This window comes from Anser anser (genome assembly GCF_964211835.1).
Source record: "Anser anser genome assembly, contig: HAP1_SCAFFOLD_197, whole genome shotgun sequence".
Classification (NCBI taxonomy): Eukaryota; Metazoa; Chordata; class Aves; order Anseriformes; family Anatidae; genus Anser; species Anser anser.
In genome coordinates, this window is record NW_028153644.1 from 89366 (window position 1) to 112645 (window position 23280).

General features: G+C 36.9%; 1 pseudogene across 1 annotated transcript in view; it reads left to right on the forward strand.

Annotated features, from left to right (window-relative positions):
* LOC310891706 (adhesion G-protein coupled receptor V1-like) overlaps positions 1-23280 on the forward strand; it is a 72941-nt pseudogene that overhangs the window by 24066 nt on the left and 25595 nt on the right. The window contains exons 14-26 of the transcript in view: positions 62-328; positions 2814-2940; positions 5036-5253; positions 6477-7220; positions 8575-8948; positions 10781-10957; positions 13935-14115; positions 14736-14938; positions 15592-15721; positions 17338-17418; positions 18742-18881; positions 21269-21875; positions 22822-23037. The product of the transcript in view is annotated as an adhesion G-protein coupled receptor V1-like (transcript). The remainder of the gene's footprint in view (positions 1-61; positions 329-2813; positions 2941-5035; positions 5254-6476; positions 7221-8574; positions 8949-10780; positions 10958-13934; positions 14116-14735; positions 14939-15591; positions 15722-17337; positions 17419-18741; positions 18882-21268; positions 21876-22821; positions 23038-23280) is intronic.

Sequence of the window (23280 nt, forward strand, 5' to 3'; positions counted from 1 at the left end):
AGAGCAAATGCAAGCAACTCAGGCTTGAACTCAGACAGATTTGTTGCTTTTGTATTTTCAGAACCTGTGACAGTGAGTGTTCAAGAAGGAAGTGTTGCAAACTTTACAGTCCTAAGGAATGGATCTGCTGATGTCGCTGTTGTTGTCCAGTATATTACTGTTAATGGAGATGCAACAGCTGAAGAGGGAGACTTTGTTCCCAGTGGAAAGAACAGTGTCATTTTGTTTGATGTTGGAGAAAGGGAGCAGAATTTATCTGTGTATATCAACGATGATGATACCCCTGAAACTGATGAAACATTTTATATTATCCTTTTCAATTCTACAGGTAAGTCTTCCTTTTTTTTTTTTTTTTTTTGCTGGCAATTTCTTAGTATCTTGGTCTTATCATAAAGCAATATTTAAATGCCAAGAATTACACGAATAATGTTTGCTTCAAGATTTTTATACAATAAATGCATACTGTGTTTGAATTTTCATCCTTAATTATTTTATTGGAAACAAAAATCAAATGATAGAGTTGATACTTTGCCTGCAAAAACAACTGGAGTGAAAGTCCCTTTTCAAATATAAATGCTCCAAATTAGATGGACTTCAATACAAAAACACAAAGCAAAAAAAAAAAAAACAAAATTTAGTACCCAACAGTCTTAGGAAAAGAGGTATTCTTTTAGTTATTTTTTTCATGCTCCAGAGTGTATTACAAAACTACATGATTTTTGTAAAAACAAACAGAACTGCCATATTTTGGAGGAAGGGTATGTAATTGCTCTATTTTATTAGTAGCGAAAAGTATGCATACATTTTTTTCACTCTGAGACTATAGTTTTAAAAGGCTTAATTTGCAGAAAAATATATGTCACAATTTACCCAGGGGACCACCTCTAAAGAAAGGATTTATTACCTTAGAAATAACGTATTTTTGTTTATTTATTTATTTTTCAAAGTTTACACTTAAAAAGGAATGACCAAAATTATTCAGCCCATTCCTCACGTTTTTGAAATACATATCTTTTAGAATAAATTATCACTGTTATGTAATATACATGAGAAAATAAAAGTGAAGTATAAGAAATTCATAATTTTTCCAGAGCCCTAAGTATTTAATAAAGACCCTCCCCACACCTAGCTCCAACAAAACTCATGGTGTTGTGGGAGAGTCATTTGCAATTGTGTTATCAAATTTTAATTTACTGCCCTTCATTTTTTACTGTTCTCTAGTTGAGAGGTAATAACAGGCTCTGAATCTGCTGCAAATCTTTGCAATGCAAAGCAAAGCTGTATTGAATCAGCCATTGAAACCTGAGGGGCTGTAATTTAATAAAGCAAAGAAAGATGATGGCAATTAACCATCAGACTATACCTTCAGATTGTGTGACACGTTCTCAAAGTAAAATACCTACCAGGTATTCAATTCAAGATTAGGAAACCTAAAATTAGATTTCTTCATCTGTAAGCACGCTAAGCATCTTAGTTCTCATTACAGTCTCTGATGGTCTTAGTCTTTAGCAGTCGATAAGACTGAAGTGATTGAGGTCATGCTACAGTGGACACCCTGCGGCTGGCCTGTGAGTTTCTCACAAGGCAGCATTGATCTTGAGTTGAATCCTTCCCTGAACATTGGTAGCAGGCAGCCAGAGGTTGACAGGGAAAGCAGTAATTTGAGTATAAGGCAGCTAAGCTATTTCCCAAGGTCGGCTGGTATTCACTGTAGTACCCAGGTCTCTTATAAAATATCAGACTAGGGAAAGGATTAGACAAAACCATTCTTCTTCCTTCATAAGTTTTCTCTTTTGTTGTCTCTTTCTACTTTAATAACTTTCTTCAGGATCTACTGGTAGCTCCCAATACTACCCCATTGGGAACATATCATGGCTTTTCTCCTAGCACATGGGGAATGGGTATCCATAGCCTCCTTTTTCCTCTAAAATGAGCATCATATAGTTTTACAGCCATTCTAGAATCACTAAGAATAAAGAATATTTCTATACATATTCCTGAAAGCAAAAGTTGGTTTTCTTTCTATGATTGGTTACATACAGTGGCCTTGACTGTTCTGAAATTTTTTTGGGGACTGTTGTTCCTGAGAGAAAATACAAATAGAGGTATATGAAGTTAGAGGAATAAGCACATTGTTTAACGTGGAACAAAATTTAGTCGGACACTTTCAAAGAAGACAAAAAATGGGGTGGGTGTGGACACATTATGTTCATCTATGGACAATGCAATGGAGTTAGAATTAACATCCCTTAATATTTACCTGTACTAATATGCACACTGAAATCCTGCTAGCTTCCCATCTACATAATAAGAATCTTATGTTTCTTCCTTTTAGATATTCTTTGATATGGGAGTGAATAAACTCTTAGACATTGCTCATAGCTTGTATTTAGTTTAAATGCAATACTTTTCTTCTAGGTCTAAAGAAGGTCGGGGCTCTCTGAATACCTTACTCTTTTATTCTGTACCTCTGAATATCTTATTCTTTTGACTTGTCCAGATGATCAAACAGAAAATGTTACCTCACATAACAACTACATGCAAGGATACTGTGTAGTAAGAATCACATCTTCTCAGTTCATGTCATTTTTCCTGAAAATCTTACGTCTTGCTCTCTGGATGGTACACTACTTAAATACTTTTACTCTGATTTGCCTGCTGCTGAATACCTCAAATTCTGTTTTTCACTGACTTTTATAATTGTCCTTTTCTTTGTATAAAAGCAATTGTAGTGAGTAGAAAACATAATTGGATTTAGAGTTACCTACATTTCTGATTCCAATTTTAATAATAATAATTGTCCTCTTTTTTAGGAGATACAGTTATCTTTAAGGCTGGAATGGCAACAGTTATTATTGAAGCAAATGATGATCCTAATGGAATTTTCTCTTTGGAACCTTTAGAGAAGCCAGTTGAAGAAGGCAAAAGTAACATTTTTTGGTAAGTAACGTTTAAAGAATATCTTTGCACTCTTTTGGAACTGGTGTATGTGGTACTTTATAAATAGCACTTTGATTAAATCAAATGCACAAGTGTGCATTGATAGAAGTGCACTATAGAAAAACAGTTTTACAAAATTTTGGATTAAATGATTTGTAATGTGTTGAAGACATCACCTGTAATACTATGGAGTACACAGTAAATATTAAAAAGTGCACAGAAGCTCATGTTGAAATGTAACTAAATAAGACTTCAGCATTGATGTTCTGTTATAATCTCAGGAACCTGTAGATACAGAAAAATCTGAATGATTGAGCACAATATAACCTAGGCTGACAGAAAAAGAAAAAAAACCACTCAACAAATAGCTAAATAAAACTGTGTGGCACTAGGTGGCTTTTTGTACCCATCTTTGAAATTTTCAACTGCAAACTACTGTATTCTTTCTTTCTGTTTTTGTATTTTTTTTTTCTTTTATCTGTTAATTACAGATTGAAATCTATACTTAAAGTCCGGATGTGACACTCTTCATTAGTCTGACCTTTGAAAGTATTTCCCTTTGTGCCACCATGATATATTGAAGAATTAGCAGGGTTAAAAATTGAATGCACTTGGCATCTCGCCTTGTTACATTCATTTCATAAATTTACTATGGGGTTTTAATTGGATGAAAAAATGATTTTTCGTTAAGAAATCTTGAGACAGGCTGTAAAGAGAAGTTAGGTCACAATAAATGCGATAGTGCAAATAGTTAGGGAAGAGGTTCTTCTTGCATTTAAAAAATCATCCTTTTTTTTTTGTCTGTTTGTTTTAAAGCCTTGAAGCAGATGCTTATGGCTGTGAATTGGTTCTTTATGCTTGTGTCAATACATCTGAAATATGAATAGCCTCAAGAAAAGAGGATATTAAGTTCATTGTGTGTTTGTTGTTGTGCTGTTCACTGTTTTGGGCTTTGTTGTTTTTTTGTCCTTTATAGTCTAATCTGCAGGATAATTTTTGTGGATTTGGTGGTGTTAAGAATATTGTTTTGATGTAAACATGCTTATATACAGGTGCTTTATGGAATTATAGGATACCAAGATCTCCAACATCTGAGGAACCTGCTCAGTCATCATTGATAAAATATATTTACTAGGGATCTGTCTCTTCCATACTGTCACTACTTTGACAGTTGTGTAGCATATAAAAAAGTGGTCAAAGTAGCATGTAACCAAACCACCGAAAACACAGAGGTTTTAATGAGGTAATTGGAGTTAGTGCAGCAGCGCTACACAGCTGGGATAGAGCACCCTGGTTAACGCCACAGAAGAAAAACCTTTGGAAGCAGAAACAACATAAATGTGTTGCTGTGGCTGGACTAGTTTAGCTGAACTAATTCTTCAACCTGATATAATCTATTTATAAGGCATTTTATGTCACCGTGCAAACCGACAGAAGCAAACTTCCTGTATGTAAGCGCACTCTTAATAAAGGCACTGTATGGGTCACTTTTTATTTGTAGTGCCTTTTTGAAATTAGTGTAATTGTGTTAGCAGATAGTTACCAAAAAAAAAAAAATCTTTTCATTTACTACGTTCTTAATCACAAATAACAGTAGATTTCTGAAAGCCGTAGAATGTAATTCTAATTTAATACAAGTGTAAGAAAAAGTTTAAGTAGACTTGATGACTGAAAGGAGAAACGTTTGTGGTTAAATGTAGATGATTCTCTTTCCTGTCTAAGAGTGTCCAAGTATATTAATTTTTAATGTTAACTTTCTGAACTATTATGCATTCATATTTATTATTATAAATTGGAATTACAAGACACAGTGATGTGTAGCTTCACAGTAGTATTCTGCATGGACCTGCGTATGCTACTTCTGTTTTCTAAAGTACGTATTCCGGGAGTAGAATTGTACTGCAAACGTGGTTGCCTTTAAAAGGAAGGCTTCATGGAACAGTTGTAGTATATTAGTATTTTACTTTATATTACATAGTATATTACTTCTTACTGTAAGGAAGATTACAGTAAAAGGAGTCTCCACATTTTCCTTTTCTACTCAACGCTGATGCATGCCTGCCAGGACTCTCATTCTTTCTGTATCACTGAACAGGATTTTGAGACACAGAGGACACTTCGGCAATGTTTCTTTGACCTGGCAGTTGTTTGATAATAACTCTGCACTGAAGCCAGGAGAAGAATTCTATGAAACTTATGGGACTGTGTGCTTCATGGATGGTGAAAGGTCGAAGTCAATAACACTACGTGCCATTTCAGATAGAATTCCTGAATTCAATGAATTTTACATTCTAAAGTTGGTGAATGCTTCAGGTATTGTCTTCCATATCACCATTTCCTTCATATCTGGTAGAAAAGAGTTATGTTTAATCAATCAAAAAGAAACCAACACTAGAAAGAGCATTGCTTTGAATCATGTCTTGATATCCTATGCTTTTCTGGTAAGGTTTTAGGTCTTATTTTTCATTTAATCTTGATTTCCATATATAGAGAGTTACTCAGTTCCCGAATTACTGTTAAACACATTTTGGTGATCTGAACTTTAAAAGGGATGCCTCTTGGTTTTTGAAATTAAACTTCTTAAAGTTCAGAAGTTTCATTTCAAAAACCAAGAGTTCTGAATTTCAGATACATAGATCTCCATGCACAAAATATAAAACAAAGATACTAACAAAGAAATAACAAAGGTATTAAAGGTTATGTGTGTCTACCATAATAGAGGTTGCTTTTTTGTTTGTTTGTTTCCCTAGAGGAGGTAAAATACTTGTAGTTACCACTTCACATGACTTAAATTACAACTTTAAATTGCTACTGGACACATTTCCTAATCTGGATTAATTCCACTTTAGTACTATTCATGGTCTTCTGTGCTCTGATACAAGTGAAAATGTGTGTTGGCCTTTCCTGTAAGTGAAGTCCATACGGATGTACAAAAGATTTCCTGCTTATAACAGGTAGATCACTGTACACTTTGAACACGGAGATTCTCCATTCACAACATGATCTTCATATCATGAATTCTTACTGTGCAAAGATAGATGACTAACACCAGGACTGGGCAGCAGTTTTAACACACAACTGGTTACTGTTTCTGCAAGGTGTATGTACTTCTGTATCAGAGGCAACAGGCAAGATTTTGCCATTCTCTATTCCTGTAAGTCTTTGAGCAATACAAGAATTGAATTTGGCCCCCATGCTTATCAAACGAATCAAAGGTAACCTACCTTATTGGCTAATTAAGAAAAGATGGACCTTGTCATGTTTCACCTGAAAGACATCTGTGTGTTTTACAGCTGAAAAATAGCATGTGGGTTTGTTTTCTACTGAAATTACATCAGCACAGTGTTTTAAGAATAATACAATTAACCTATGTAATTTTCAAGTTAGATCATTTGCTATAAGTCCAGAGGATCTTAAAGGAGGGTTTGAGGTTTTTTTAGAAACTTGTTTTATTAAAAAAAAAAAAAAGTACTTTGAAACTTTTTTCTGAGTGTGTTGTTTAATCATTAACTTTTACTCTAACTTCTATTACGCAGGTGGGTCTCCTGGTCCTGGTGGTCAGTTATCTGAAACCAGTCCTACTGTAACTGTCATGATCCCTTTCAATGATGACCCTTTTGGAGTGTTTGTTATAGATCCAGAGAGCCAGGACAGAGAGATAGTGGAAGATACTCTTTCTGAAGATGACCTTTCCTATATTACGGACTTCACCATCTGGAGACAGCAAGGCACCTTTGGTGTTGTCCGACTAGGTTGGGAAATACTGTCTAGTACCTTCCAAGCTGGACTGCCATCAATGGTAGATTTCTTGTTGCTTGGATCATTCCCAAGCTCAGTACAATCACAGCCCCACATGAGGCGCCATCACAGTGGAACAGACGCTCTGTATTTCAGTGGAAAAGAGGATGCATTTGGCATTATCGGTCCTGAATACCCATACAATGGAAATAATGCAGTAACCAATTTTACATTTTCAGCTTGGTTAATTCCTAATGTCAGTACAGATGGCTATATAGTTGAAAAGGATAACGATAATGGGACTTTATATTATGGTGTGAAAATTCAGACAAATGATTCTCATGTTTCTGTAGTGCTTCATTATACAGCATTAGGGTCCAATATGACATACATGGCTAAAACATCAGTCATGAAATACCTGGATGAGAATACTTGGCTTCACGTTCTGATTACTCTGGATGAAAGTATAATTGAATTTTACGTTGATGGAATTCTAGTTCTGGGAGGAATGAAGAGTCTAAAAGGAGAAGCAATTCTTGATGGTGAGCCTTTGCTATTTTTCTCCATATATAAAGCTCTGAAATGCATAGTCTAGCCACTTCAAAGGTGGAAGAAATACACTGAAATGATTATATCTGTTAAGTTAATTGAAAGGAATGGATAAGAATTCTTTGAGGATTTTCAGAAAGCCTATGGAAATTGTGTGAATGTTCTAAAAAATTCAAACTGCTGCGATGTTGAGTGAGAGTAGAGGACTATTAATTGTATGGTGTACTATTTTATTTCTGCTTTTAAAATTCCAGGTTGAAGTTTAAGAAATCAAATTTTCCATTTGTAAAAAGAATAGTACTTCTGCAATTAGTAATTTCCATCACACTTGCAGTACTGTAGCTAAGCTGAGAGGCTGAGAGGTTTTTTTTTTTTCCCTCCCTCGGTTTCTAGAACAAATATATGTGAAATGCAATTATGCTTTTATTGCTAGAAGGATATGTCTGTGCTGTAAATTTTCTTTATTAGTGGGGATGGCGTGTGTCTGGGGATAATGCAATAGTAAGGCAAGTATGTCATCTCTCTCCGTTGAATGTTGGGTAATACACAGTGGTGTGCATAGCAGCCCAGTTTTTCTCAGCATCCTCCACTTTGTGCCCTGGGACTTTTATCAGTTCCTGTGGTTGCTCATCTCTACAACTGCCACTCAGTGTCATATGTATGACAATACACTGAAGAGCACAGCTTTTTTTGTTTGTTTGTTTTCTTTCGTTTTCTGAAAGGCAACTGAAAACAGCTGATGTGTGTGTTTTAGCACAAGAGCATAGCATGGCACAGAATAGGATAGAGTAGGAATGAATATGAGGCAGCTGTGATCTTATAGTTTGGAGACAGAGAAATATAAATGCTGTTGTAAAAAGAGTTTGGAATTTGCATGGAATTACAGTGTGGTGGATGAAATGGATGTCCAGAAGGGTTAATGCAGTAATCATGAGTATCATCAGAATGGATCAGCTGCCCTAGCAGAGGGAAACAAAGTAGGATTTGTTCAGCAAAACAAGGGCTAAAAGGGGTTGCAGTTCTGCTCTGAAAATCTGTGGAGGAAAGAGGGAGCCTCAAGTCTCTAAGACTTATAAAAATGAGGGATGATGATAATGTGCTGCTAGAACTAATAGGATGAAAAACTTGGACAGCATAGGATGGAATTGTTTGGCCTGTGAGGACTTACCTGTAACATTGAGATGAGGCTCAAGGAACCTCCTGATTTTGGATCTCAAGATCAATATGATTCCTCATCCAGGGACAATGAACAGTTTACCATTGGTTTTTAAGAAAAACAGGTAGTCAGTTGCTGACTGTTTCATACAAATACAATAACATGAGAAAAAATTATAATTTCCTTCTCAGGTCCAGGAATAGTAAGAATTGGAGCAGGAATCAACGGCAGCAGTAGGTACACAGGGTTAATGCAGGATGTAAGGCTTTATGAGCGTAAGTTGACACGAGCAGAGATCTATGAACTTCATGCAACTCCTGCAAAAAGTGATGTCCACCCTGTCTCTGGGTATTTGGAGTATTGGCAAGGAGAGGCCAATAAATCATTCATCGTGTCTGCAAAGGATGACAAAGAGGAAGAAGGAGAAGAATTATTCATACTAAAGCTCATTTCTGTGCGTGGTGGAGCTCGAATTTCACAAGAAAACACCACAGCAAGATTAAGAATACAGAAAAGTGATAATGCTAATGGTTTATTTGGCTTCACTGGAGCATGTATCCCTGAGGTAAGGTGGTCATAATGGAAATTGTAGGTGATATTTCAGGCACAGAAAGCTAAATGGCAGGACCAAGTGACCTGAACAAACCCTAGATTTTGCAGTGTTTGCTTTTGTGGTTAAGCAAAGTTTTCCTAGGATTTGGAGATGCATATGTTCTGTTAATACAACCTCAGTTCCACTGGGATTTACTATATAATTTTAAAAAACTAAAGAAAAAAATGGTTAAGAAAATTTAGTTTACTATATAAACTGAAGACTAAGGCTTAATTTTTTTTTTCTAGAAAAATATTTTACCTTCACTTCTGTTACATTTGAGTTACCAGTTAAAATGTAAGATTTAATTCTCTGGTTTTTTTTTGAGAATGGATTATTGCAAAGATTTTTATTTTAGTTTTCTGTGTCACATGATGTGTTTGAGATAATTTTACTAGAGATCATGCAATGACAAAGTGTTATGGATTTTTCCACCTTCATTTGCTGTCATAAACTAAGTTATAATTTGCATATGTTTGATGTCAGTTGGTTGATTTAGTAGTGGTTTTTTTTGTTGTTTTAGTTTTAACAGATGAAATCTTTTTTCAGTGGTATCCATTCTATATGCAGAGTGTAAACTTGCTACTTTTTGAGGAGGCTTGAAATAAACATAAATCATTCTTTACTTCTTTAATCAATTATAAGGGGGAATAACATGATAGCTATCTCTACTGGTATTGGATTATTTTGTGGAAAAAAAAATTTAATATAGTTTTCATTTGGGAACTCTTATGAGCTTTAATTACATTCTTTTTTAATCAAAGTGCTTATGATGTTTTTAAAATAACTGTCTTGCCTGAGTGATACTAGTTTTCAGTTTGGTTCAGTTTGCTTATTGTGTGCCTACCATATGCTATGATAATAGATTCCTTCAGGTTCAAGTACCTCTGATACGCTGTGATGCCACAGATCATCAGCCAACCATGAAGAAAAAAAATAATTATATGGCACGGTAATTGTTTTGCACCTATCATATGTCCATTTCACCAGGGAAGTATTAGAGCTCTTAGTGGTGATGCAGGAACACAGCATTTTTTTACCAGTAGTTTAACTGTGCATATCTGTCTACTAGGCAGCTGAAGTCACACACAGTATCTATGCTTTCTTACAAAGCAGCCCTGAAATTTATCTAATGCATAAGATAGCTTTAACCTTTCCAATAACTTTCAGATAAAATTATTTTCTATGTTAATTTTATGAACGTTATTTTCTAAAATAGAAGGTCAGTACCAATTAAAGCTTCATTCCAGAGACGTGAAGTTGTCGCTGCAGAAGTCATGTTATCTGTGAAGATACAGAATTGTAAGGAGGACAGTAGAAGAGAAAAATCTGTTTTTCTGAATGATGATGGTATAGTTTATTTCTATCCATAGTGTGTCTGGTTAGAGAAAGTGCTGATCCAAATCTTTCTTTAAATTATTGCTAAGGAAAATTACAATATTGACGTTATTATAAAGCAATAGTTTCATTTGCTTTCGACAGGTACATTTCAAGCATATTGATTCTGTCTCTGACGCATAGTTTTAGGAAAGGGGTTGTGTCCAGGACGAACTGCAGTGTATTGTTATTTGTTACCTTAATAGTCCTCAGGGAGGCATCAGACTTTTGCAGATTCCACTAGGATTGTTCTGATTGGCATCAAGGTCAGTTTCAGCTTCCTAACACTCCAAAAGAGCTGAAAGTAACATGACAGCAATTTTTTACTTGAACATTTGTCTGGCATTAAATATTTTCGTGTTATTTAATGAAATTGCCTTGATTTACTTTGACAGTAATAAACGTTCCAAATTTTTGCTTTCTTCCAGACTGCTGATGAAGGTTCCACTATATCCTGTGTTGTGGAGCGTACAAGGGGAGCCCTAGACTATGTGTATATAAAGTACATTATCTCACAGGTTGATTCCACTGGCATTAATTACTCTGTTACCGATTTTTCTAATAGCAGTGGCACTATCACATTCGTTCCTTGGCAGAGATCAGAGGTAAACCCTACCTTCCTATTAACAATTCATCCTGTCCTTTACAAACCTCCTGGAAAATACCTTCTGAGGGTGCTTGGCTGGTTTGCATACTAGAGAGTGTTTACTTCACATGGCTTTTCTTCTTATTATTTTTTATTTTGTTATTTTATGTTGTTATTTTTTTGTTATATATATATTTTCTTTCTTTCTTTTTTTCCATCCCTGACAACAAGAAAGTGTTATTTGTAGCTCTGTGTATATGTCAGTTCAAAAGTCACCATGTGTGCATGTACATATTAGATATATGTACATATACATAAAAAATATTAACTGTATTTATGTGTATGTGTACATATACTTTAAAAAGTGTAGATAGTCCATGTACTTTCGAAATTGGAAAATGATCAGGTTTGATCTGAGTGTTGTAACTCAAATTTATGTCCACAACAATTAAATAGGCAATAGTAAGATTCATTGCTGTTCTTGCACTCAAGGCTATCCAGGTTCTGTCTCCTTTTAAATTCAAAATCAGAAACAGGAGATTAAAGGTGTTCTTGTAACAATAGCTGTTTTTGAGTCTCCCTGAAATGATTACTGTCTGCTTTAATCTATTCCTCTGCATAAAGTGTGCGAGCAACTGGAACATAAGGAAATTATTCAATATTCTGGCCTTAGAGACACCTGAAATTGGTAATCAGAATTGCATCTCTGAGTTGGGGGAGAGAAAGAGAAATGATACATAAGGGAAGCTTTAGCTGCTTCTGAGAAAGCTTTCTAAAAGTCTTACGAAATTCCTTATCTGAATTAGTTTAAAAAAAAAAGAAAAAGAAAAAAGAAATACCAGGATACCAGGATACACTGAAGAGTAGGAATTCAAAGCTACAGAGGCCCACAATTAAAAAATTATGTGGGCAGACTGGAGGTCCAAAAGAGGGCCAGAAAGATGATCAAAGAGCTGGAGAACCTGTCCTCTAAGGAAAGACTCAAGGGGTTAGATCTTTTCACCCTTTAGAAGGGGACTTTGATCCCATTATTACAGTACCTAAAGGGCAGCTCCAGAGTTGACAGAGGCTCTCTCTTCTCAAGAAACCACAGGAGAAGACAGAGGGCAAAGAGTACAAAGATAGAGTGGGAGAGGTTTTGTCTTGAAATTTTTTACAACTACTGGAACGACTTCCTTAGGGACAGGGTCGGGTTGTCCCGACCTCAGCATCTGGGCCAGGGCAATCCCAAGCACAAACACAGGCTGGGCAGAGAAAGCACTGAGAGCACCCCTTGGGGGGGGAAGGACCTGGGCGTGGTGGTTGATGAGAAGCTCGACATGAGCCGGCAATGTGTGCTTGCAGCCCAGAAAGCCACCCGTACCCTGGGCTGCACCAACAGCAGCGTGGGCAGCAGGGCGAGGGAGGGGGCGAAGGAGGAAATTCTTCCCTCAGAGGGCGGTGAGGCCCAGGCCCAGGCTGCCCAGAGGAGCTGCGGCTGCCCCATCCCTGGCAGAGCCCAAGGCCAGGCTGGATGGGGCTGAGGGCAGCCTGGGCTGGGGGGAGGTGTCCCTGCCCATGGCAGGGGGTGGCGCTGGGTGGGCTTTAAGGTCCCTTCCAGCCCAAACCAATGTATGGTTCTATGGTAGAATTCCCATCACCAGGGGTGCTTAAGATGCAGTTGAACATGGTGCTGGATTATTTCATCTATTTTTTTTTTTTCCATGAAACATTGAACTTCATCTTTTGATGTCCCATCCAACGTGGGCTGTCCTATGATTAAAATTCTGTGGTAATAAACAGCGTGTGCTAGAAATAGAAATAAAAATAATCTGTTTCAATGAATTCAATCCTGATGTACAGCACAGAATTGTTAAATTTATTTGAAGAAGTGGTGCGGGACCACAGTACTGTAGAAACAACATACACTTTCTATTATTGTTTGTATAATAAGGATGAATTGTGAGTAGAAAATACCATCCTCAGTTTCACTTATATCAGGCTGCAGAAGTCAATGTGGACTCAAATTCGCTGAAGTCATTTGCAGGGATCCCAGTGACTTCACTAGAACTGTGAATCTGGATAATGTAATGACTGGCAAAAGCGTGTGGTATCTGAAAATAGTTCATTCATGTTATAATAGTTTGTTCATTCAGCTTTATTTCTCTGTGAAATGATATTACTGCATTTCATACAATCATATATAGCAGAAATTTCCAAAGCTTTTCTAGCATGGCAACATAGACGAGGCCCACATTACTCTATCTAGTGGCAGAAAATGGCTGATGTAGGCTCTTGCTACACAGCTTACTGGTCCAATTTACTGCATACATACAGAGGAGCTAATGTGCATGGCTCTAAGAAACGGGCTGGTAGCAAGCTGCTCTTCAGGTGGGATATCCTAAGGGACTTTCAACTGACATTTGTAATCTACTCATTACCATGCCTCTAAATATGATCAGCTACTTAAATGTTTTCTATATGTTTGTCCGACCATATCGAAACATAAAGAAAGATGGAATTTTCTGAAGTGAATGTGTTAGCGTGTTTAGAGCAAGGTTATGTTAGTAAATCGTATGATCTGCAGGTCAAAGTGTCAGGTGGTATAATAAGCTCAATTTATTTGCTCTCTAAATTGGATTAATCACTGTAATGTCTCTTCATAAGCATAATTTCAAAAAGATTTTAAAATTTATCAGATATTTCATGTTCAGTACATGGAAATTAAACTCTGCTTTTGTGAAGATATACAAAACCAACCAAACAAGTATTTATTATCACTTATTTATGTAGTTTGAAACAATTCAGAAAATATGCCTTCCATTTCCAGTAGCTTGGAAGCATTGTTTTTGGAAAGCATATTCTAGACATAAAATGTTATCTTAGAAATTAGTTGAATTTATGTGGAGAGCAAAAATAGTGTCCTTTGCTTTCAGAACTATACAGCAGATACAGCTGACTGACTAATCAAAGAATGTTGCATGGTTTGATTTCTCCATGATTTGGTCCTTCTCTAGGTGTTAAATTTGCATGTTATTGATGATGACATTCCGGAGTTAAATGAATATTTCCGTGTGACATTAGTCTCTGCAGTGTCTGGAGATGGGAAACTAGGTTCAACTCCTACCAGTGGAGCAAGTATAGATCCAGAAAAGGAAACTACTGATATCAGCATCAAAGCCAGTGACCACCCATACGGTAACAATGATGGGAATTATACAGCTTTGTTTCAGATTATTGTGTAGTTCTTTCCAGTCAGATGAAAACTTTGCTTGGTCGTAATAGTTGAGGAAGCAATCTCATATATTCCACTTTATCTAACTTGAATTAATTCATTGTTTATATACATGAATGAATACTGAATTAGTTTTCTTTTATAATTTTACAAAAAGGCCTCAAATCTTCCCTGCCCAAACAAGCAATGATTCTCTTGTGAGGGCAAATAAAGGCTCTGCATGTAGTTGATCCTGTCCAGGTTTTTCATCAAATGAGAATTCCTGACAATGAGAGTCATTTCTCCATATGTCTTGTACCAGTAAATACGCAAAACCGTGGCCTGTGAGGCTCTTTTGGGAAGAGAAGGTTTTATTATTGTGCTGTGCCTTTTATCAAGACTGACAAGAATATCAGTGAGAGAGGGTAAGGCACACAGCACATCTCTGGAAATAGTGTGATTGAGGCTTAAGGGTATACTGGTATATGTGGTTTTTAATTTCAGAACCATCACAAGATATGTTATCAATCACTTTATTTAAATTGTTTATCATCTTTAAAATTTGTTATGAAAAGCCATGTAAGTAGTAATTCTTGTCTTCCAGGTCTGCTCCAGTTCTCTGTGGGGCCACCTCCTCAGCCAGGTGATAAAATGATTCTTCCAGCCTCTTCTGTGCCCCATATTACTATTAAAGAAGAAGCTGGACACGTCAGATTACTGGTAGTTCGTGCACAAGGCCTTCTTGGAACAGTTCTGGTGGAATACAGAACAGTGCCAGTCACAGCTTTCAGTCCCAAAGATTATCAGGTATGGCAACTGCCAAGGTGGTATAATTGTTTTGGAATTAATTAGAGTTATTTATCGTGGAGATAGCTTTCAGTTTGACTGCTCTAGCCCAGCTATGATTCTTTCACAGAAAGACTACTTTACAAGGTGATGTGGCAAATGGATATGTAATATTCACTTAAAAATATACATCATGTGACTTCTCCATTCTTTTCTCTGCAGTAAGTTGCATTGTCTAGGAAAAGCCTCTGGTTTTGAACTTTTTTTTTTTTTCTTAACAGAGTTTTCAGTGTAGCAATTTGTGAGTTTTGCTGTTGTTACAGACCATATTATTCAAGTGCATGTACAGGTTAACATTATGCTTGTACATACTGGGATTTGTATATGCCTAGCAAAATAACCTGCATGTATCTGCACTTGCTTGTCCAACTGATCATTTGTGCAGAAAAATAAGAAAAATGTACATGAATGCAGATGCTCACCAGTATGTCAACTTAGATGTCTTCTTCTTTTTTTTTTTCTTTTGTAAAACAGATTTTTCAGATTTTTTTTTAAAGCTTAAGTGAGGAAAAGTAGATGTTTTGAAAAAGACAAAATGAAGGTTCTGTTTCTTTTTTTTATATGGATGAAAACATTAGACTTGAACAAAAATATGAAGAGCTCTTATATTGCAGGCTGTTGTGGGTACACTGGAATTTCAGCCAGGAGAAAGATACAAGTACATTACTGTTAACATCACTGATAATACTATTCCTGAATTAGAAAAAACGTTTAAAGTGGAGCTGTTGAACCCAGAGGGAGGAGGTAAGGCACATATATCAGTCCCTTAGTTGTATTTTCATGACCTCTACTCGTTCATAAAAATCTTGTCTTTCTTGGCATTATTTTCTATGTTATTTCTGAAAACAAACAAAAAGCACCTCTACATCCCCACCCCCATACAGCTGTCTTTTTTCGTAGGGAAGAACTGTTCCTCAGTTCTTTTCTTAATCCTTGGTGGAAACAACCAGATCCCATAGCAAGTATATTATTACCATGTATTAGGGAAAGTGTATCACTGCCATCTGTTAGGTCATCTAAAGGCAATTGCTGCTTTTCACTTTGTATAACTTCATGGTTGGTAATGAGAACTAAAATAATGCAAAAATATATTAGCAATATGTTGCATTTCAAAAATATGGAATATTTATAAAATATTTAAGGCTAAACAGTCAAAGTGTTGTGTTTTTGTTTGTTTGTTTTGGTTTTGTTTTGTTTTGTTTTGTTTTTTCTTCCACATGAGTGAAATCAGAAGAACTGCAATACATAGGTCAAATGGATTATAGCAGTAATAGGCTGTGGATGTTGAGGGCCATAGGGAGTTTGCTGAGCTGTAGCTGCAGAGGTAGCTCGTAGATAACTGTCTGTAAGAACAAGACAAACACTTGAAAGAATTATTGGTTTGAAGGGCTAGTCTGAAGGGACGGCAAAGCATAGTGGTGCTGCCACATAAACCCCTGAATACCTTACAGATTTTTTTTTCCATTTGAGAAAAATTTTAACGGAGATTGTAAAGCTTGTTGGAGGGAAAAGTAATTAGAAACACTGACAGCCATAAATTGATTTTTTTTTTTTAAACTGATGTTATTTTTTTAAACAATTCAGAAATTGCAAGTGTGGTCCCTTCTGGGAGGATGTATCAGATTTCCTTGAATTAATCCAGCTCTCTGCTATGATTGTATGTGTCTATGGTGCAACATGGTCTCAGTGATTCTTTTGGTAAAGTCTTGAGACTTTTCACGTATTTTGTCTTTTTGGTTGAATAGTTGTTTTGTTAAAAGGAGTCAAACTTTTCTCTTTCAAATTGTTGTGACAGAAAATTTACAACTAACTTTAGTAATCCAGTAACTATATAGCCTTTTTAAAATGAGCCTTCTTTTTGGCCTTTCCAACACAAACACAAAGCTTATGAAGTCCCCATTAGTTAAGTTTTCTGCAGATTTTCCCAACATTTTCACTTTGTGAGAAAATATTAGAATAAGGAGCTTGAGGGACTTTATCGTCTCCCCTACCTTTTTTTTTTTTTTTTTTTCAATTTAGATTCCTCCATGACAAGCCTCAGTTAGGAGTGAGAAAGGGGAAATACAAAATGGGGACACAAAGAGGGAAAGAGAGGAAAGATAAACTATGTGTATGTGTTTTCTTTCATTCTGACTTCCCATTGCTATTTCCAATGTCATAAATTAAGTAAGAGGTGGCATATGTAAATATTTCAGTCTTTATTAGAACTCCTGTACACTTTCAGAAGCAAAGTTGATACCTTCCTAGAGTGCTTCCCTCTTTTTTTCCTGTTGTCCAGAATAGTTTAAATTTCTCTTTGCTTGCGCTCTGATTTATAAATGTATATATGTGTATATATCTGTATGTCTGTCATCTTAAAGTTGCTGAGCTCTTTAGAAATGATGGCAGTGGTAGTGGTGATGGGAACATGGATTTCTTCCTTCCAACTGTCCATCAGCATGGTAAGCATTTTGGATTAATCTTTATTTCTTTATGCTAACTGTAATATCCCTCATGAACTACACTACTGACACAGTTTATCATAGTGTTATTTTGCTTGTGGTTTGAGATATATCATAGAGTCCTGTCAAAACATTCTTTCCCATTTTAAAAAAGGCTTAATTTCAACAACAGTCAATACTAACCGTAATACAGAAAATAACAGCTTCTCTATCTTCAAAGCTGTATTTTTATAGAACACAATGTAGTTATTCCAGAAGTAGTTAGAAAAATTAGCTTTGTTTGTAAATTTTGTAAAATTTTCTGGAGAGCAAAGAGGAGAGAAACTTTTTAAATTTAAGGTAATTTAAAAATTACCTGACTGTGTGTTTTGATACTTTCTTTTGCCACTTGCTTTATGCTTTGATCTCTGCATCTCAAAAATACTCTTAATAAAAAGTGGTGTTAGCTCTTTTTTTTCTAAAAGAATGCTTTGATTATTTTTCATTTTTGAAGTCTATTTTTGTCACAACATACAGAAAACAAAGATAATTTAATCTTGAGAAAATTAAAAACATACAATATGCAGAAATAAGATGAAAACAAAAGCACCTACTATGAGGGAAACGCTAATGATGGCGGATTTTGAATTAAACCCTAGAGACCTGAAAATATTGTGTTAGCACCCATTATCGAAATCAAATAATTTATTCCACAGTGACAGCCTGATTTTCTGTTTTATTTGAAAATACAAAGGAGTTCAGTTTGAACCTGAGAGTAAGTCTGTGGTTTAACCACTTTTTGGAACTTCCTGGGAAGTGTTGTTTCCTCTTCTGTGTTTCCAGATTTTTTTTAAAATGCCAGGCTCTTTCTCTTTCTAAGCAGCAAGTTATCTCACACAAGATGATCATTACAGTAGTAGAATTTCCTGGACTAGCTTTTTCTTTGTTCCAGCTTCAGTTAAAATAGTACCTGCTTTTGTCCTGTCTGCACTGCTTACACTGTGTTTTACCACGTAACTCTCCCCTACCCTAAATTCTAGTTCATTTTCCTTAATTAGACAAGTAATTTTATTTTTGATCCTCTCTTAAAATATTTGCATTTTATATGTTGCTTTGGAGTGTTGTTCCATAGAAGGGCTGCCAGGACTGCATTATTGAAAGTGAGTTCCTTATCCATGTGGATAATTATTCCACATTTAAAACAAAAAAAAAACACACCACAAAATGCAAAACAGCAGAAATATTCCAGTTATGCTTTTCTGTGTGCTTTTTGTAACAAACTTCCTTAGCTTTTAAGAAAAGATGGTATAAAAAAATAACTCATTTTGGCACTTGCACTTACAGCCAGCTTGGGAATTGCATCCCACATCGTTGTGACTATTGAGGCTTCTGATGATGCTCATGGCGTCTTTGAGTTCAGTACTGAGTCACTCTCGGTAAATGGAACTGAGCCTGAAGATGGAGATAGCAATATTATGTTGCAGGTTAGAAAGTTTTGGGTCTCATATTGCTATGCAATCCTCTTTTATGTCTATTTTACAGAGCATTCTGCAATATTTTTATAATAGGTCTACAGCATTTTAACTTAACTTTATCATGTACATTTGTCTTGACATTTTATACTTCACTTTCTAAAGTGTATCTTTCAGCTTAAAACTAAAATGTTTTATATAAGTTTAAATTTACTTCTACTTGTTTACATTTGAGGTATGAATATTTTAAAGTAAGTGCTGATGACACAACAAATACAGCAAAGCTAAGATGATAAAGATTACACTGTTTTTAAAATTAGTTTATTTTTAACTCATCATGTCAATGACTTTGCACTGTATATAATGGAGGGGCTGGATTGTGTGCAGCTTGCAGTTGGCAATGACATGCTTAAGATCCTCCGGGTAAGGATTAAGGGACATGGAAATAAGTTATAACAATAAGATGAAGTTGTTGTGGGAGTCTGCTATAGACCACCCAGCCAGGAGGACAACATTGCCAAATTATTCTATAATGAACTAAGGGATATCTCTAGGTCATCTGCCCTTGTCCCTGTGGGTGACTTCAACTTCCCAGATGTTAGCTGGGAATACCATACAGCCAATACAAACAGGTACTGGAAATTCCTGAGGCACGTTAACAATAACTTGTTGGTACAGTTACTCTGGAAGCTGACTAAGAAAGGTGCCCTCCAGATTTGTTGCTTGTAAACAGTGAGGGTCTTGTGGGTGAAGTGGTGATTGGAGGCTGTCCTGGCCATAGTGACCATGAGATGGCTGAGTTTAAAATCTTTGGTAATAGGAGGAAAACTGCCAGCAAAAGTTCAGCCCTAGCTATGGAGACAGCAGACTTCAGACTACTCAGTGAACTAGTTTGTGAGGTCCCCTTGGAACCTGCTTTTGAAGGTATTGGAGTCCATCAGTGCTGGTTAGTTAAGTAACACCTCTTAAGAGCACAGGAACAGGCAATTCCAAAGAGTCAGAAGTTGAGCAAGCTGGGCAGAAGGCCAGCTTGGCTGAGCAGGGATCTTATTCTAGAATTTAGGCGAAAAAGGAAAATCTGTGGGCATTGGAAGCAAGGTCAGTTGAACAAGGACTACAGAGGTGATGTTCACTCAGAGTTGAAGCTGGCCAGTACTGTGGGGACAACAAAAAGTGCTTTTTTTAAAGTATGCTAACAGCAAAAGGAGGAGCAGAGAAAACATTGATCCATTACTTGTTGAGGTTGGTAACCTCACAAATAAGTACGCCAATAAAGCAGAGGTTAATGCCTTCTTTGCCTCTGTCTTTAACACCAATGATGGGCTCGGGGACACCCAAAGCTCTGAATTTCAGGACTGTGATGATGATAAACTCCCAGCCAACTTTGAACTTGTGCAGGATTTGCTGCTCCAGCTGGATGCATATAAGTCTATGGGGTCCAGTGGGATTAATCCCAAAGTACAGAAAGAGCTGGCTGATGTCATTGCAAGACCTCTCTCAATAATTTTTCAATAGTCTTGGAGTCTGGAGAGGTCACAGTTGACTGGAATTAAGTTAAACGAGGAAGTGCTGGATTCTGCACCTGGCAAGGGGCAATGCTGGCTGTACGGACAGGCCTGGGGACAAGAGGCTGAAGAGCAGCCCCATGGAAAGGGATCTGGGGGTTTTGCTTGACAGCAAGAGAAATATGAACCAGCAGTGTGCCTTAGCAGCCAAAATGGTCAACTGTGTTCTGGAGCATAAGGCACAGCAATGCTGGATGGTCAAGGGAAGGGATTGTCCTGCTCTGCTCTGTGCTGGTGAAGCCTCACCTCTAGCACTGTGTGTGCTACAATATATGAAGGACATAAACTATTAGAGAGCATCCAAAGGAGGGCTACTATGGTGGTGAAGGGTCTAGAGGGCAAGAAGTATGAGGAGCGGCTGAGGTCCCTGGGTTTGTTCAGCCCAGAGCAGAGCAGGCCGAGGGCAGGCCTCATGGCGGCCTGCAGCTCCCTCACGAGGGGAGCGGAGGGGCAGGCGCTGAGCTCTGCTCTCTGGGGACAGCGACAGGACCCGAGGGAACGGCATGGGGCTGGGACAGGGGAGGGTCAGGCTGGGGGTTAGGGAAAGGTTCTGCACCCAGAGGTGGTCGGGCACTGGGACAGGCTCCCCAGGGACATGGTCACAGCACTGAGCTGCCAGAGTTCAAGAAGCATTTGGACTACTCTGTCAGACATGCGATTTGATTTTGGGTGGTCCTGTGTGGAGTCAGGTGTTGGACCTGATAATCCCTGTGGATCTTTTGTAACTCAGGATATTCTGTGATTCTGTGACTTTGCTGTATGCCATTTTACACTTTTATGTTCTTCTTTCTTATAGTACAAAGAAATACATAAATCTTTGTGTTTTCCACTTAGGTTGTGAGAACTCATGGGGCCCTGTCTGAGGTGACTCTGTATTGGGTCATAGTCTGTGATCTTACAGAAGACCTGGTCTCTGCATATGGGAATGTAACATTTGATGTTGGCCAAGTGAGAGCAAATATTACCATACAAGTTTCTCCTGACAACGTGCCTGAACTGGATCAGGTGTTTTCAGTTTTGATCATCAATGTGTCCAGTGGTCGTCTTGGAAATCACACTAATGCAACATTAACAGTTTTAGCTAATGATGATCCATATGGACTGTTCATCTTTTCTGAGAGAAACAGACCAATAAAAGTTGAGGAAGAAACAAAAAATATCTCCCTGACAATAGTAAGGCTTGGTGGTCTTCTTGGTACAGTAGTGGTTACATACAGAACTTTAGGTGATGATGAAAAGTCACCCTTTCTTCCACCTGATGTTGTTAGAGCAATACAAGAAGATTATATACCCATTACTGGTTATGTGATCTTCGCAGCCAATGAAAGCGAAGCCACAATATCTTTGCCTATTTTGGATGATTATGATCCTGAGAGGTCAGAATCTGTTTTTGTGGAGCTAAACAATACTGTTTTGATCGACAAAGTACAGGATCGGCCAAGTAAGTGTCTTTCATATGTAAACCCAAAGCTTAAATATGTAGGCTAATATTTATATTTAATAGGATAAAATGCAGCAATTGAAATTACAGTAAAATTTTACCTCTGCCTAACTCTGTATAGTTAAGAATCCTGTAAGTTATATGTCAGAGTATCTCACATTAAGTATGAAGATTCTGTGTGTCAGCATATATTTCCTTTACCACAAAATTTTGTCAGGGGTGGACATTTCTTTCTCCCTTCTGCATCTGCTTTATCCCAGGTGTTTTAGGCCAACTGTATTACTGTATTGGTTTTGTGTGCTAATACCTGCTCACCTGTTGTTTCTGTAAAGCACAATGATAGGAAATAAGCTAGTTGCACTTACTGAAAGCGAAAAAAGCCTTTTAAACATTAAGTGGTGTAGAATTGCAGCTTCATGCTGGCTTTTTAGCGTAGAGGATGTTTGCCCGATCAGATAAATTCAGGTCATTACAGCCTTATTTATGCTTAAGAGCTTCTTGGCATGCCTAATTTCCCTTCCCTCTCCCCCATGACTCTCCCACATTAATCTTGATTTTTAAGGGAAACACTACAAAAAATTCTACTGGGAAACTGAAAGGTTACTTATAGTTCATCATTGCTAGTGTAAAATTCTATTGTCCTATGGACAAATAAATAAGTAATTTTGCTAGTACCTCACCTCTTCAAAGAACTGGTGTTTTGTATGCTCCACAGCAGGGTAGAATAATAAGTTAGTAAGAATGTGGATTTTCTGACATAATATAATTCAAACATCAAAAATATGCTTGTGCAGTTTGTAGTTATATTTTGTCCAAATCTAAAATGAAAATTTTATTGAAAGCTAGTAGTGGCCATCCACTAAACTCAGGTGTATGTATATGAACAGTATAGCCATATATAGGAGGCATTTCAGGCTTGCTCTAAGAGGTTTTTTTTATATTTCAGTTGTAAATTCTCCTCGTCTTGGATCAGTGGGTGAGACTATAGCTCATGTAATTATCAATGCCAATGATGATGCTTTTGGAACACTTCAGCTTTCAGCTTCAGCTGTGCGAGTTGCTGAAAATTATGTTGGACCAATCATTAACGTGACCAGAACTGGGGGAATTTTTGCAGATGTTTCTGTGAAATTCAAAGCTATGCCAATAACTGCAACAGCTGGTAAGAAATCAAAATAGCAGAAATACACATTCTGTGTTAAACCAGAAAGAGCATACTGTATGCTTCGAGTAACCAAAGCAAGCAAGTGTGTATTGAATGCAGTCTAGTAAAACAAGTAGAAAAAATACCAAAGTGTGAGATACTTACTGAGTGTACTTAGGAGACAGGAATTCAGGTCCTATAGAAGAGACCTTACATCAAATTTAAAAAAACTCAGAGATATCATCACTGAAGAATCTAGCA